The 15,705-nt window shown below is 38.4% G+C and overlaps 1 long non-coding RNA gene across 10 annotated transcripts in view; it reads right to left on the reverse strand.

Moving 5' to 3' along the window:
- LOC122453830 overlaps nucleotides 1-15,705 on the reverse strand; it is a 42,127-nt gene that overhangs the window by 13,985 nt on the left and 12,437 nt on the right. For 3 of the 10 annotated variants that reach the window (XR_006273311.1, XR_006273263.1, XR_006273236.1), the window contains exon 4: nucleotides 11,886-12,093. This is a non-coding gene — a long non-coding RNA (uncharacterized LOC122453830). Of the gene's footprint in view, nucleotides 1-1,348; nucleotides 1,365-3,412; nucleotides 3,419-8,628; nucleotides 8,632-11,801; nucleotides 12,094-15,705 lie in introns of all 10 variants that reach the window. The other 7 variants (XR_006273247.1, XR_006273230.1, XR_006273255.1 and 4 more) reach the window with 7 other exon arrangements.

Here is a 15,705-nt window from a genome sequence, read left to right on the forward strand (position 1 = left end):
AAAATAATTAAACTTATTTATTTTTAATTGAAGGATAATTGCCCTACAAAATTGTATTGCTTTCTGCCAAACATCCACATGACTCAGCCATAGGCATACTTATGTCCCCTCCCTCTTGAACCTCCTTCCCACCTCCCACCCCATCCCACCCCTCTAGGTTCTTTCAGAGTGTTTCCTCTTTTCATAATTCTGCCAGAGTGATCTGTGACTGTGCCTGCTCTTTGTCAAGGGGTATTTCACTCGCAAATGTAGAATAAGGCCCAGAGAGGTTTAGTAACTTGCCCGTGGCCACAAGGCTGATAAATGGCTGTGCCATACTCTGACCCAGGAGACAGGCTCCAGAGCCCACGGCCTTCCCTTCCACTTCATACCAGCTGCTCGTCTCTGCACTGAAGTGTTACTGGTTCATGCCATTTACCTTAGGAGTAATTGATTTAGGATAGAATTTTCTTCTCTGTTTTGACAAAGGAAATGATTGAAGGCAAAATATTAGTAACAAACTAGTGTTAGCTTGCATTATCACATGAAACTACACAAAGGATATATATACCAAAATTGCCAACATAATATAGTGTTATTCCAGTGAAAAGAATCAGTTTGCATTTATTTCCTAAATTTTTGTATTCACTATGTTCAGAATTTTTTTTTTTTTAGAAAAAGTACATTTGTCACATTGTCTTGGATTTATCTACAAACCAAATATAACTATTTATAATAAACAACTGTTAATAAATGTTGGCATTCTTCAGGTTCTTAGGTCATCTATACCCACATTTCCATAGCAAGTAGCTCCCTCACACCCAGAAGATGTTAATAATTCCCAAGAGAAATGGCATCTTTCCAAGGAGGAACAAGGGCCTTTTGGCCTTCCCACATTCTATAGTAACAGCTTCTCTCAGGAGTCAGATTCTGTGTGCCCTCTGACCTCTTTGTACACATATATTAACTTGTCACTCAGGATTTTGTAGGAAGCATGTTTCCTGGTATAAAACCTAGAGTTCTTATTGAGCAGGGTAAATTATTAGTCTTCCTCTGATTAGCATATACCTGCCACCCTGTAAGAGTTCTCAATATTTTATTCTTATGCATGTCTTCTGGTGTGTGTGTGTGTGTGTGTGTGAGAGAGAGAGAGAGAGACAGAGAGAGAGAGAGACAGAGAGAAAGAATATATGTCAGTGTGGGTGCATGTGTGGCTATATGATGGGTAAGTGTATCTATAAGTGTGAATGTATGGGTATATGAGTGTGTGTGAATATGTGTGTGTGTACTGACCAGAATCAACAGAATCTAGCCATACTTGGACTATTGTCTCAAGGACCTAAGATAGATATAGTTAGAAGATGCTGACATATTTTCCATACAAGCTGAAGTCCTTATTATTATCTTTTTATAAGTTGAGGAAATGAAACTCTACTGGGAAAACATCATAGACTTGGACAGCTTCTCCCATACGTAACCAACTGTTCCATGATGGTGTAGCTCAAGAAGCTTTGTATTTAAAGTCTATCATGGTCCAGGCAATGGAATAGAATGATGAATATTTCCTGCCCATGAGAGTTAAAGTCTACTGGGGGCCACACATACGTGAATAAATAATTATAGTATGATGTGATAAGTGAAATGACATCAGTGTAATCAAGAGGTTATGAGATCATAGAGAAACCACTCCTAAACCTCGCCTAAGAACATAGGCTCTGGCTCTGGGACTTCCCAAAGAAGCTTCACGTGAGAACTGTTTTAATGGAGAAGTGATAAATTTCTATGGCATTTAGTCCTCTTTGGAGCTTTGTTTTAACAACATAATTTGGAAGAATAAGTATTACCAAGCCTCTTTTTCAGCTGCAATTGCTGAAGATTTATCCCATTTCCCCACCTACATTCTGATCTTGCTGTCTTTGAATGATAACAACTATATAGTTAAGTCTTTTAATATATGTGGCATGATAGTGCCGCTTTTTTTTTTAAAATCAACTTTGAAAATATGAGTCCTTAGTAAATGCAAATAGGGCCATCTTTGTAATACAAGTCAAGATTCTTACTCTATGATTAAGACTGAGATTGAGAAAGTTGCTAAATGACTTGTCCATGGCCACACAGTAAGTGGGTGGCCAAGCCAGCTTTAGAAATTGCTAATTCCTGGTAGGATACGTTACCAGGCCACAAATGAGTAGAAGAGCTAAGTGATATTTATGGCTGGTGTTGATGGAAACCTCAAGAGGGCTGGATGAGCATTCACAAGAGGATAGTTCTCTGTACTTATTTATACCTCCTGGAATTGAAAATTGGGATGGCTATTCCACAACAACCATCCACAACCTTCACTTGTGCAAAAAGCCATGTTTTCCATCACTAAACCTCTCTGTGAAAACCATGTCAGAAAATGCTACAGTGTGTGATATTTTCAGAACTTTAGGAAATGCTTAGATTATTTCCAGCATGTGATTGTAGCAGGAGAATCTGGGGAAATCTGAAACAGCAACTCAAAAAGAGCCCAGGGCTTTGAGATGAGATACAGTTTTGGGTTCAGACTCAGATACTTGGTAACTACAGGTAACATACCTTTCAGAGAGACTCAGTTTCCTCCTCTGTAAAATGTTGAGATTACATCACAAGGTCATCAGTGTTATAAATTCTTTGCCTTCTTTTTTTGAATCACTGCTGATCACTTCTAGACAAGCTAAAGGTAGCTCCCCCTTAGCCTGGACACAACCAGCAGAACTTGCTTGTGTCAATATTATAATGTTAGTTTAGAAAGTTATCCTCTGTTACTTCTTGATTAGAAATAACTTAGGTCTGCCTGACTACTCTTACTATTAGGAAATGATTTGTTAATTGTAGGCACATATTATAGTCATACCTAGTGTGCAGAATGTTAATTCTTCTTTTTAGTACTCAAGTGTCACGCTTTGGCCTTTTACACTATACACTAATTCAGGGTGTATAGTGTACATATGAATGAAGAGAGAGCGTGTGACTTTCTCAGGAAGAACTTGTTAAATGGAACAAAAACTAATACAAGGCCCATTCTCACACCAGACGATGATGGAGAATAAAGAGGATAACGTTAAAATACACTATTCAGTTGTTAATATTTAAGCCAGAAATTGTGAAAGAGAGTGTCTAGCAAGGTAAGATTGCTCTGGGGACTTCAATGGTGGTCCAGGGGTTAAGACTCCACACTTCCACACAGGGGACACAGGTTCAATCTTGGTTGGGGAACTAAGATCCTGCATGCCTCATGGTGCAGCCAAGTAAATAAAAAGTGGGACCTTACTATATAGCACAGGTAACTTTATTAATACTTCATAATGAGTATTAGAAAGATAATCTAAGAAAAGTGGTATATGTATACATATATATAACTGATTCACTTTGCTCTACAGCTGAAAGCAATACAACATTGTAAACCAACTACACCCTAATCAAATTTTTTAAATTGCTCTTTATCATATAAAAAGTTATTGCATTGGCTGATTTTGTAATGTTCTTGTTTTAAGGGGATGAGTGAAGAGGGAAGCAGGATGAGTCAGCTACTCTGCCCACCTGCCTGTTTGCTATCCCATTTAATCCTTACAACACTGTTGAGGGGTACAGACCCCTCACTGTTGCTTAAAACAATGTTACGAGGTATGTATTACTGTGCTCATTCAACAGCTAGGAGGTTGAGATTCAGGAAGGCTAAGAGATTTACCAGGATCATACAGTTCATAGGTAATAAAGAAAGAATTCAAACTTGGGTCTGTCTGACTTCAAAGCTCTAGCTACTTCTACTAACTTCTGCATCTCATTCCATATTACCTGTCCATAAATTTGAGGAGGTGGTGGTGAATGCAAATTAAAATCCAGATCTGGTTATCTGAACCCCTCTTTTTTCTCCTATTTTGAAGCCAGTCTTTTCCGCTGCTTCTTGGGTCAAGACTCAGTGTCGCTCAGATTGCTAGGCTGCAAAAGGACCACCCCTGATATGTTGACAAGAAATAAGCTTCGAATCTGCAACACTTCTTTATATGGCCTGTCAGCCCAGAGCTCCAACCAAAGAAGTATTTCACAACAGGCCTGGCCACCTTATCACATTCCAAGCAGAGTTCAGCTTTCGTGGGCTGCAATCTTTGGAAACCCTGATGGTGACAAGTTATTTGCTCTTTGTTTTAACGCCACCAGTACTTAGCCCATGGCCCCCTTTTCTTCTCTTTGCTTCAAAGAAGTCATACCATCTTCTCTCATATACCAGAGGTCATTTTGCTTTGGGTTACAATACAAAATAAATCACAAGAGCCAGCAGTTTATTGATCCAGTGGGCCCACACAGACAACACGGATAGCAAAGTCGGTCATTTTAGGTGGCGTGCCATTGGGCCAACTATGAAAAGAATTTTTCATTTAGTTTCTGTCCAAAGACTGTTTTGTAAAATTTAGGTGAATTTTGTCTCTCAGCTTGAATGAAAGGCCACCGGTTTTGTTCTTCCTTCTGTCCTGCAGAGGAGCTCTGCTTCTCCTGTAAACCATCCAGGGTGTGCCTGAAAAAGATTAAGATGGTCTGCAGGGGTGGGAGACATTTCATCAGAATTTATTACTGTTCAAAGCCTCTATAAAGGCTCTCATTCAACCCTGGTCTTTGTATTTCCACCCATGAAAATTGTTCATACCATGACCAATCTGATACATTGTCGGTGTTCTTCATGGAATATTCCGAATGAGACCACAGTGAACCAACTCTTCACTCAGAGGAAAAGGGGAAGATACTAGGACAGTAAAAAAAAAACAAAACTAAATAAAACTAAAGTTTGCTTTAATACTTTGTGGCATTTTCCATCCAAGTCAGTGCTTCCTTAGGCTAGAACTGATGGAAACTCTGTTTTGACAGTTAAAAGAATACCTTTGGATAGAGGAGCCCCCACTATGTGGATTTTAAGTCAAGAAAAGAGTGTCTTTTTCAGTCTGTCTCCATTGAAAACCCAAAACCTGCCAATTACAAGAGTCAATCTAATTTGTTATATTTGTATTTTCTTTTATTTAGCAAGCAAAAAATCTTTTTTTAGCATTCACCAGAGCTGTGTTCTAAGAACAGAGAATTGTATACATTAACACTCCCTTTATAATTCTTCAATTTGAAACATCACAGTGTGCATTAAGCCACATATCTCACAATTACAATCGAGATTATTCACATAAGCTCCAATGTGAGAAAGGCACAGAAAGGGAAAAGACAGGAAGAAAAAAGCTTTTCTCAAAAATGGATAATAAATCTAAAGAACTAGTGAACTACTTACACCTTTGTCTCAAAACACAATTTCCATAAATGAGTGTTAAATGAACGAAAACTTAAATGTTGGAATCTGCAGTTGAGTCCTATATAGACCAACGCTTGGGATATGGAGTCAATTTCTCTAAATACTCTGAGCCCACAGTTCTCTTGACTTAAACACTAACAATAAAACCTTGGAAAAAAAAAAAGCTTCAATTTAATAGCACCACGCTGTAAATCAGGCACTACAGGGGGTGATGTGACCAAGACCGGGCATGTGGGGGCAGGGAGAACGCAGGCAGACTTCAGGTTTTGCAAATATCACCCTTTCCAGGAGGGTCTGAAGAATGCGCCCTTCCCCTGAGTGGCTTGTGCCCTGACCCCACGTTTATAAGATCCTTTGGGGATCACTTTTGATCTTGGCTTCCAGCACCCGAAGAGAAATGTGTTTCTATTACCTCAGTTGCTGGTTAGTAATATAAGTTACGTTCCTTCCGATAAAGATCTTTGGCAGCTTTTAGTGATGAATTTTGTGAAAACCTTCCCTGCCCCTCACCACCTACAATCAGCTTGCTAACTCTTATCCACTGAAAAGAAACAAGAAACAAAACAAGCAAACAAACCAAAAGGTAGTCTGAGTTACCCTAGCAGTTCTCATTCCCATCACAACAGCATTTGTGTTCTTACATCCAGGGGAGTCTATGGGCTTCCCTGGGACTGGGCTGGGCCTTTTCTGATGTTTTTCCCTCAGTGCCGAGGGCAGTGAGGTATTCTGACACAGAATAGCTTGAAATGAATGCAAAATTTTCCAACTTTTGCTATGAATTACCAAAGTGCTTTCTGGCAAGGGAATCAAGAATGGCAAGAAAATTTCATATTACTTTCAAAAGAAACCCCTATAAAGGGGTAGGAGAAAAATGACATCTATTAGGTTTGCATTTTTTAAACACATTCATTGGCAATCTCCTCCTCTTCTTTTTTCTTTTTTTTGATGAATTTTCTGTCCTTGCCTGTAGTTCCTTTTTTGAGAGGACTGTCTATCTTTCTGATTCATAAGAACCCTTACTATACTAAGAATTTTAAACTTTATAATGTTTACAGTTTGTATGCAATATTGCAAATATATCTTCCACTTTGTATTTTTTTGTGAGATTTTTTGTTTTGTGTTTGCTCCTTGATTCTCAGATACTTGTTTATACTGAACTATTAGATGATAACTTGTAACCATGTCTCTTGCTTCATGGAAAATGGTCCATGGGGCTACTCCTTAACCTCAGTGAATTCTATGAATCTAGTCCTACTGGTGCTGTAGGCAGCAATTATATAGCATTATATAACTCAAAATTTCAAAGTGAAAGCTTGCATTGCTTCTCTAGCCTTAAGATGTTTTGCACTATATCTTTCTCCACGAAAATACTTTCTTTCAAAGTGCCTTAGTGGAGAAAACACTCAAAAGATTATAGCTTATCATTATTATAATATTATTTATATTATATGATGTACCTGGCATATATTATATTATCATAGTTATTATTTTTTTCCTGACATTATTTTCACCAGTTTAGAAGAACCTGATTTTAGGAAGCAAATTTTCTTATATTGGTCATTTTTTTGCTGCCCTAAGCATTTAGCACGGTATCTCTCACGTAACAGGCACCCAATCAATGTGCAAGTTGAAGGACTAGAGTGTGTGCTCAGTTGTGTCTGATTCTTTGCAACCTCATGGACTGTAGCTTGCCAGGCTCCTCTGCCCATGGAACTTTCCAGGCAAGAATATTGGAGTGGGTTGCCCTTTCCTATTCTAGGGGATCTTCCCGACTCAAGGATCAAATCTGGTCTCTTGTGTCTTTTGCACTGCCAGGTGGATTTTTTATCACTGAGCCACCTGGGAAGGCAAATGCGGTGGCAGCAAGTTAATCATGGAAAATAGACAGCGGTGAGCCATGCAGCATAGCAGAACATATGTATGAGTTGGGTTAAATGTTCTTTTCCATGAAAATGTAGATATTAAGCATTCATTTATGGCCACAGCATATTCAGGACAAACTAAAGGAGAGAGTGCATTTAATTTTAGATGTTGATGAGACTTGATTCCTATCCATTTAAAATGACTTCCTTCACTTAATCTTTTTTCCTCAATTGTTTAAAACAGTTTTTTAATAAAATTTGCTCTGTTTTAGCCCCCAAAGGATGTTAGAAGTAGGACATTTAATTTATTTCTTTACCTTGCAAGAGAATGCCTTTTATGATTTTTTTTAAAGGGGAGTGGGCAGAAATTAAGCTTTGATACCTTAAAAATACAAGAGAAAACAAAATGCATGAAAATATAACATTTGGAATCATTTTTATCAACTCCACATTTTTTCTTGATTAAATAAAATTATTCAAATACTTCTTAGGGTCAGGATGACGCTAAGAAATGTGTTTCATGCAATCTCCTTCTCTTTTTTTTAGTAAATCACTAAGAATTATAAATTATCTTAAGTTTTTTAAGAGGAAGAGATAATTTGAGAAGTCAACTAATAATAATCTAAATTGAAAGCAATTAACACAAGTAACAGCATCTCATAAATAAGGCAATTAAATGCTAAAATAATCTGCTGAATTTTCAGACAATTGAAATTAGGTTTTGAAAACTTAGATTGATTATGTGTAAAGTTAACTAGAGTATTGTAAGCTTCAGCACGTGCTAAGGCATGTAGATATTAACCACATATATTTGTTCAGCAAACAGCGAGTTGAGGTATTATTACCAGGGAAAATTACCTGTAGTCGGGCTGTGTTCCAAGAAGCTACACAGGGCAGCATTTATGATATTAGAAAATTGAGTCAAATTCTAGCATCAAGCTCTTAGACTGGCAAGCTTTGACAGTTGATTTTATGTATACTCTGAGAGCTGATCCTCCTCTTTAGAGGTTTATGAGATTCATTTTAAAAACATAGGCTATTTAATTAATTGGCAGTGCAGTGATAGTCCTAGGAATCATAGTGTGTGCTAAGTCACTTCAGTCATGTCCTACTCTTTGCGACCCTATGGACCATAGCCCACCAGGCTCCTCTGTCCATGGGATTCTCCAGGCAAGAAAGCTGGAGGGGGTTGCCATGCCCTCTTCCAGGGGACCTTCCCCACCCAGGGATCAAACCCGCATGTCTTACAGGCAGGTTCTCTTGCATTAGCAGGCAGGTTCTTTACTGCTGGTGCCACTGGGAAGCCCAGGAATCACAGTACTCCTAGTCCATTTTCCTCCTGTAGTCGAATTTTATTAGAAACTGAATTATAGCCCAAACCACTTTACTTTGAGAGATTACTCTTACATGGACCAGAAATATTCTAAATCAGACCAGAATTTCTGGTAATGTGACCAATTGAGCTGGCATGAATACTCCCTTTCATTCCATTTATTTGACAAAAATAAAACCCAGCAACAACAACAACAGAGGTAAAACCCAGTACAAAAGAAAGAGAAATCCCCAGATGTCAGAAATAAATAAGGAATTCAATGCCAGAACAGAAAGCATAGGAGTGGACACTGTGAAGACCCAAGGCATCTTGCTGAAATATTTATGGAAAGACTGGTTTGGGACAAATGGAATCCAGCAAATATGAAGACAAAATTACTCCACCACCCCTGGTGCATAGGACTTCCGCTTGAAAAGAGTCTGGCAGGCTCCATGGGGTCACAGAGTCGGACACGACTGAGCGACTAACACTTTCACTTCGCTACTGAAGAAGCCACGATAAAAAAGTCGCAGAGTTAGTTGAGGAAACAAACCTCTGTGGAAAAGTTAATAAGAAAATAGAAACAAACCATGAAATTATTGCATTAAAATAATTAAAGAGATAGCATATGAAATGAAAGAAAGATAAGAACTATGTCATAGTTGCTACTGCTGCTGCTGCTAAGTCGCTTCAGTCGTGTCTGACTCTGTGCGACCCCATAGATGGCAGCCCACCAGGCTCCCTGGGATTCTCCAGGCAAGAACACTGGAGTGGGTTGCCATTTCCTTCTCCAATGCATGAAAGTGAAAAGTGAAAGTGAAGTCGCTCAGTCGTGTCCGACTCTTAGCGACCCCATGGACTGCAGCCCACCAGGCTCCTTCGTCCATGGGATTCTCCAGGCAAGAGTACTGGAGTGGGTGCTATTGCCTTCTCCGATTTCATAGCTACTGATTGGCAAAAAGTAAATGGTTGGAAAATACCAAGCATTTGTGAGGATAGCAAAACCTAGAAACTTTCATAATCTGATGTTGAGAATTTAAAAAAAATACAGCTACGCTGGAAACAATTCAGTACCACCTAATCAAGTTTACAGACACATACCTGCAACTCAGGAGTCAGTGTCTAGGGATGTACTCTACATTAACTCTTACGTTTGTGCTTGTGCTTGCTTAGTTGCTCAGTCCTGTCCTTCTCTTTGGGACCTTTGGACTGTAGGCTGCTAGGCTCCTCTGTTCATGGGATTTTTCAGGCAAGAATGCTGGAGTAGGTTGCTATTTCCTTCTCCAGGGGATCTTACTGACCCAGGGATCAAATTTGCATCTCCTGTGTCTCCTGCATTGCAGGAGGATTCTTTACTGCTGAGCCACTGGTGAAGCCCTAGAAGGCAAATAAAAGTACATATACTAGCATTGTTCATAAGAACAATCCAAAAACCTATTAAGAGTTGGACCATAAAGAAAGCTGAGGGCCAAAGAATTGATGCTTTTGAACTGTGGTGTTGGAGAAGACTCTTGTGAGACCCTTGGACTGTAAGGAGTCCACCCTAAGGGAAATCAACCCTGAATATTCATTGGAAAGACTGATGCTGAAGCTGAAGCTCCAATATTTTGGCCAGCTGATGTGAAGAACCAACTCACTGGAAAAGACCTTGATGTTGGGAAAGACTGAAGGCAGTAGAAGAAGGTGGTGACAGAGGATGAGATGTTTGGATGTTATCACTGACTCAATGGACATGAGTTTGAGCAAGCTCCCGGAGATGGTGAAGGACAGGGAACCCTGGTGTGCTGCAGTCCGTGGGGTCACAAAGAGTTGGACACTACTGAGCAACTGAACAACAAATTAACAATAGAGTGGTCAAATAAACTGTGAAAATACTTTGGAAAACTGCACAGCAACAAAAATAAATGAGCAATATATCAACATATGAATTTCAGAAAAATAATTTAGGGGGAAATAAGCAAGTCAAAGAAAAACACATAAAGATTCTGCATGTATGTTTTAAAATGGATGAAACCATTTGCACCTTATGTGCAAATTCTTACTAAAATGCTTGGCTGAACTTAACAATGATCCCCAAGTTCAAACAAGAGAACACGGTAATTATTGCAGGACTTGAGAAATTTAAAATCAAGGGCAACCAGAGTAGAATGGCTAAAGCCATAGTTGCAGACATAAGCATTTGTCCAAAATATTAGGGGAATCCTAAAACTGATTTTGGAAGTGAATGTCGACTAACTGATACACATAGCATCAGCAGACATCTGTCAAACTTCGGCTTTTCTGTTACTCATTCTTTCAAACAAAAACAAAACCCAGTCTCCAGTCTGAGCCTTTGCAGTGTTTAGTTAATACAAAATATGCAGTAAACTGTAATATGAAGCTGTTGGATGAAAATTGTGATCAATGTAGAAAACAAAGGCCATTTATTGTTCTTGTTTTGTAAGCTGACTTCATAATAGTATTTTCAGATTCTACCCTTTTTGTCTTAACAAGACAAACTTTAGTATCACTTGGTATGTTTGTGTCTGTTTTGATTTAGAAATTTAGTTAATGGGACGAACAGAATTCTAAGAGTTTGTCTACCTATCAATACTATTAAATTGTTTTTCTTAACATGAAGCAGGATATATTTTTGAAACAGAGGCAATAATCACATTTTCTCATTTCTAAGACTACTGGAGTATAAAATGTGTTATTAATTTATGACAGTTTAAAAAAAACAGTTTTTCACATTAGAATTTTCATGCATTATAAGACATATCTCTGTTTCCAGAAATATTATGAAAAAAATGTGCATTTTATTTTCCTTACCCCCTCACATCCTACCTCTGGCAACCAAAAAAGGGCATTTTAGAACTGAGCTCTATCAGTTTTTGCTTCATGCATATTGAGGCTCTGTTGTTTAGTATGTACGAATTTAGGATTCTCTTTCCAATGGGTTGATTCTTTTATTACTAATTGTTGTTATTGTTAGTCATGCAGTGATGTTCACCAAGCTCCTCTGTCTGTGGGATTTCCCAGGCAAGAATACTGGAGTGGGTTGCTGTTTCCAGGGGACCAAGATCTCCAGGAGAGCTTTCTGACCCAGGGATCAAATCTTCTTGACCTGTCTCCTATGTCTCCTGCATCAGTAAGTTTCTTGTAAGCAGCATGTAGTTGGATCATTTTATTTAATCAGCTGAACAATCTCTGTCCTTTGATTGATATATTTTGTCTTTTGATTGATATATTTAGACCATTTACATTTAGGGTAATTAATAATATGTTAGCACTTAAGTAGGGCATTTTACTACTTGTTTCTCTTTGTTTTTTTTTTTTTCTTTTTTTTTTTAGAGACGGGGTCTCGCTATGTTGCCCAGGCTGGAGTACAGTGGCTATTCACAGGCGCGATCCCACTACTGATCAGCCCGGGAGTTTTGACCTGCTCCGTTTCCGACCTGGGCCGGTTCACCCCTCCTTAGGCAACCTGGTGGTCCCCCTCTCCCGGGAGGTCACCATATTGATGCCGAACTTAGTGCGGACACCCGATCGGCATAGCGCACTGCAGCCCAGAACTCCTGAGCTCAAGCGATCCTCCAGCCTCAGCCTCCCGAGTAGCTGGGACTACAGGCGCCCGCCACCGCGCCCGGCTCTCTTTGTTTTTTATGGATTTAGTTTCTTCTCTTTCTCTTTTCTTGTTTTCCTGTGAGCTATTTGGGCAAATGTTTTAAAATTCCATTTTGATTCACTTGTGTTTTTGTGTATTATCTCTTTTTCTAGTTTTCATAGTGACAACTCTAGTTTTTAAAATATACACAGGTGACTTATCACAGTCTACTGGTATCAACATTTTACCATTTCAAGTAAAGACTGAAAACTTCACTTCCATTTAGGTCCCTTTAGCTTCCTCACTTTTAAATATCACTGTCTTAAGTATGTTGTTTAATTACTAAGTCGTGCCCTCCTCTTCTGTGACCCCATGGACTGTAGCCTGCCAGGCTCCCCTGTCCATCGGATTTCCCAGGCGAGAATACTGGAGTGGGTTGCCATTTCCTTCTCCTGGGGATCTTCGAAACCCAGGAATTAAATCAGCATCTCCTGTGCCCCCTGAGTCTCCTGCATTACAGGTGGATTCTTTATCTCTGAGCCACTGGGGAAGCCCTGTCTTAAATATGAGACAGTGTTATAATTTTTCATCGAAGTATCCACTTTGGTTTATAAAATTCATAAGGAAAAAAATAGTCTATTGGATACAGATTTCTGCTCTTTCCTTTGTTCCTTCTCTTCTGGTGCTCTAAGAGTCCTTCTTTTATCATTTCCTTTTTGTCTGAAGAAAGTCCTTTAGCCAATCTTTAATGGTAGGTTGGCTGGCGTATGCAAATATTACTTATCTCTTTATTCTGAAGGACAGTTTCACTGGATATATTTTTTGAGGTGGACAGTTCTTTCCTTTCAGCTCTTGAAAAATATTGTGCCACTTCTCTTTGGCCTCCATAGTTTCAGATCAGAAATCTGCTGTAATTTAAATTGCTGTTTCCCCTACAGGTAATGTGTTATTTCTCTCTAGATGTTTTAAAGATTTTTTTTGTCTTTATTTGTTTTTAAAAGTTTAATTATGAAATCTTGGCCCAACTTTTTTTGAGTTTATCTTGTTTGGGATTTACTCAGCTTCTTGGATCTGTAGGTTTGTGTCTTTTGGTGACTTGAGGGAGTTGCCGGTAATCATTTATTTAGATACTCTTCCAACACCACTCTTTTCTTATTGTCTCAAGATCCCTAAGTCTCTATCTGTGTGTCTCTGTGTGTGTGTATGTATATATATTCAGGCTATTTTGTCTGTGTTGGCAAGATCGGGTAAATTCTACACTTTTGTTGTAAAATTTACTGACTCTGTCTTCTGCTATCTCCATTCTACTATTTAGTCCATGCAGTGAGTTTTTTTATTTCTAATTTCCACTTGATTTTTTAAATATGATTTTCCTTTCTTTGCTGAGATTTTTCTATTTTTTCACTTGTTCCAAGAGAATTTTTAATTGATTGTTTAAGCATTTTTATGATTACTATGTTAAAATCTTTGTCAAATAATTCCAAAATGTAACTCATTGTTGATTTCAGTTGATTGTCATTTCTCATTCGGGTTGTGACTTTCCGTGTTCTTTCTATGACAGATAACTTTCTAGTTTATCCTGAATATTTTTATCTATTATGTTAGGAGACTTTGGATTTCATATAAATCTTTTATTTTAGCTGGGAGTCATGCTATTTAAGGTTAACATATATGGATTCTGTCCTACTTTTGTGGGCTTTTATTTCACTGGGAGTTTAATTCTCAGATTCTTTATCAAAGCAACATACTCTTTGGTATATTCTTATATTATGTAATAATAATAACAGTATAAATAACAGTGTTATTTTGGTCTTATTGGTTAATCTGTTGCCACTGAGGTTCCACTAGTTTCTGCTGGTGCTTCCTGAGGGGAAATAAGGGATTTCTTTGGGCCTGGCTTCCAGGTATGTCTCAGTTGATGAGGGTGTGTTGGGGCCCTTCTCTTGGTGCCTCTGGACTATTCTGGTGTCTCTGGGTTAGGGAGGATGGACTTAGACTACAGGGACAAGAAACTTCCAGGGACTGGGCTGCTTTTGTAGCTGAGTGCATCTCACTGACACCAAGTCCCTCTTGCCTGAGACTCAGTCCTGGTGGGAGAGGAGAAGACTTTTCCTCACTGCTTACTGTTCCTGAACCTCTCAGTCAATGCCCTTACAGCTTTTTTTGATCTCACCTGATGTTGTCAGAGGGCGTCTCATCAGTTCAGGGGCATTACCTTCTGTTGTTGGGTCAGGTGTTGGGAAATGATGGTCTGTGTAGACTTCTTTCATTGGGTGAGGGGACATAAGACGTCCTTTTGCTGTGTTGTTTTTCAAGCCTTGAGGTTCTAAAGGAACTCCCCTTCTTCCTACTACATTCCAAAGTCCTTCTTCACTATTTCTTCTGCCATTTCTAGGGTGAGAGTTGTACCTAGCAAGGAGAAATAGGGAAAAATGGGTCTACACTATCTTGTCTGGATCAGAGGTCAACTGTACTCTTTGAAACAATTTACTGTATTTCTTTATTACTAGCTTTTGACTCCTTCTAGAACCTGCTTACATTACAAAGACTCAAATGTACTTTTTCTCTTTTTTAATTTAATGCTATTTTTCATTAAACACACGGCTAATTATCTATTTTTTCTTATACATATTTTCTTGTATATATTTTTCTTATATACAATACTGAATGAGTTTGATTATTGGCCTTGTGAAAGAACAAAATAGATTTGTCCACATTTTCAGAAAATAAAAGCACACTCTGTCAAAAATTATGGCTCTCTGCTAGCCTCAAAAAGTGCCTACTTTTAACCATCAAAGTTGATGTCAGATCCTTTTGATATTCAGCTTAACTGTGTTTCCTAAACATCTCTAACTCTCTTATGTAAAGTTGTCCTTTAGCTCATGATTCAGTGATTCTTTAATATCCGGATACCACAGGTACTTTCAAAGCCACTCACCATAAAAGAAGGAAACAAAAAAATCCCTCTTTAGAATTATTTAGTCATTTTACTCCTTTCAACAGTTTCCACGTGCAATATCTTATTTAAGCTGAAAGAAAAAGCTTTGGAATAGAAACGCGTTTCAGTAAATATTTTCACCTTTTTTCTTAGTTCAAGTTAAAGAATAAACTCTGTACTGTGTAACTGCCGTCTGTGGCAGATGTTCTCACTGCCTATCAAAATTCTTTCCTTCCTTAATATTAGGAAGCCCAGTTTTCAGCTAAGTTGTTTGCTGCCTGAGTACATAAATGCATTAGAAATATTTAAAGCACTCATAGGATCAAGTAACTGGCCTTGGAGCCTATCTGAAAGCTTTGTAGAAATTTCCCTTTTCTTTACTTGCTTTCTTTGTTACCTTTTCTTATTTTCCTTTGGAACACTTAATATCAACACCTTCCCTTTTTATCCACCTTTCGTTTTTACTGTACTACTCATGCCTTATAATGTATGCAATTTCTTTTGAAGATATAGTTTCTGGTTGAATACTAGTCCACACAAAGCTCCCCTATTCTTGGAGCATGAGGCTATGAGGCTACGACAAGTGAGAGGGTCAAAGTGGGCAGCATAGATGGGAGGAATTAATTTTTCTTCATGAACTCTGATTTATTCTCATAATCCCAACAATATTTTTCCAACCAGGACATCAGGGCATGTTAGTTATCTGCAAAGATATCT

This window comes from Cervus canadensis, chromosome 1 (assembly GCF_019320065.1).
Source record: "Cervus canadensis isolate Bull #8, Minnesota chromosome 1, ASM1932006v1, whole genome shotgun sequence".
Taxonomy (NCBI): Eukaryota; Metazoa; Chordata; class Mammalia; order Artiodactyla; family Cervidae; genus Cervus; species Cervus canadensis.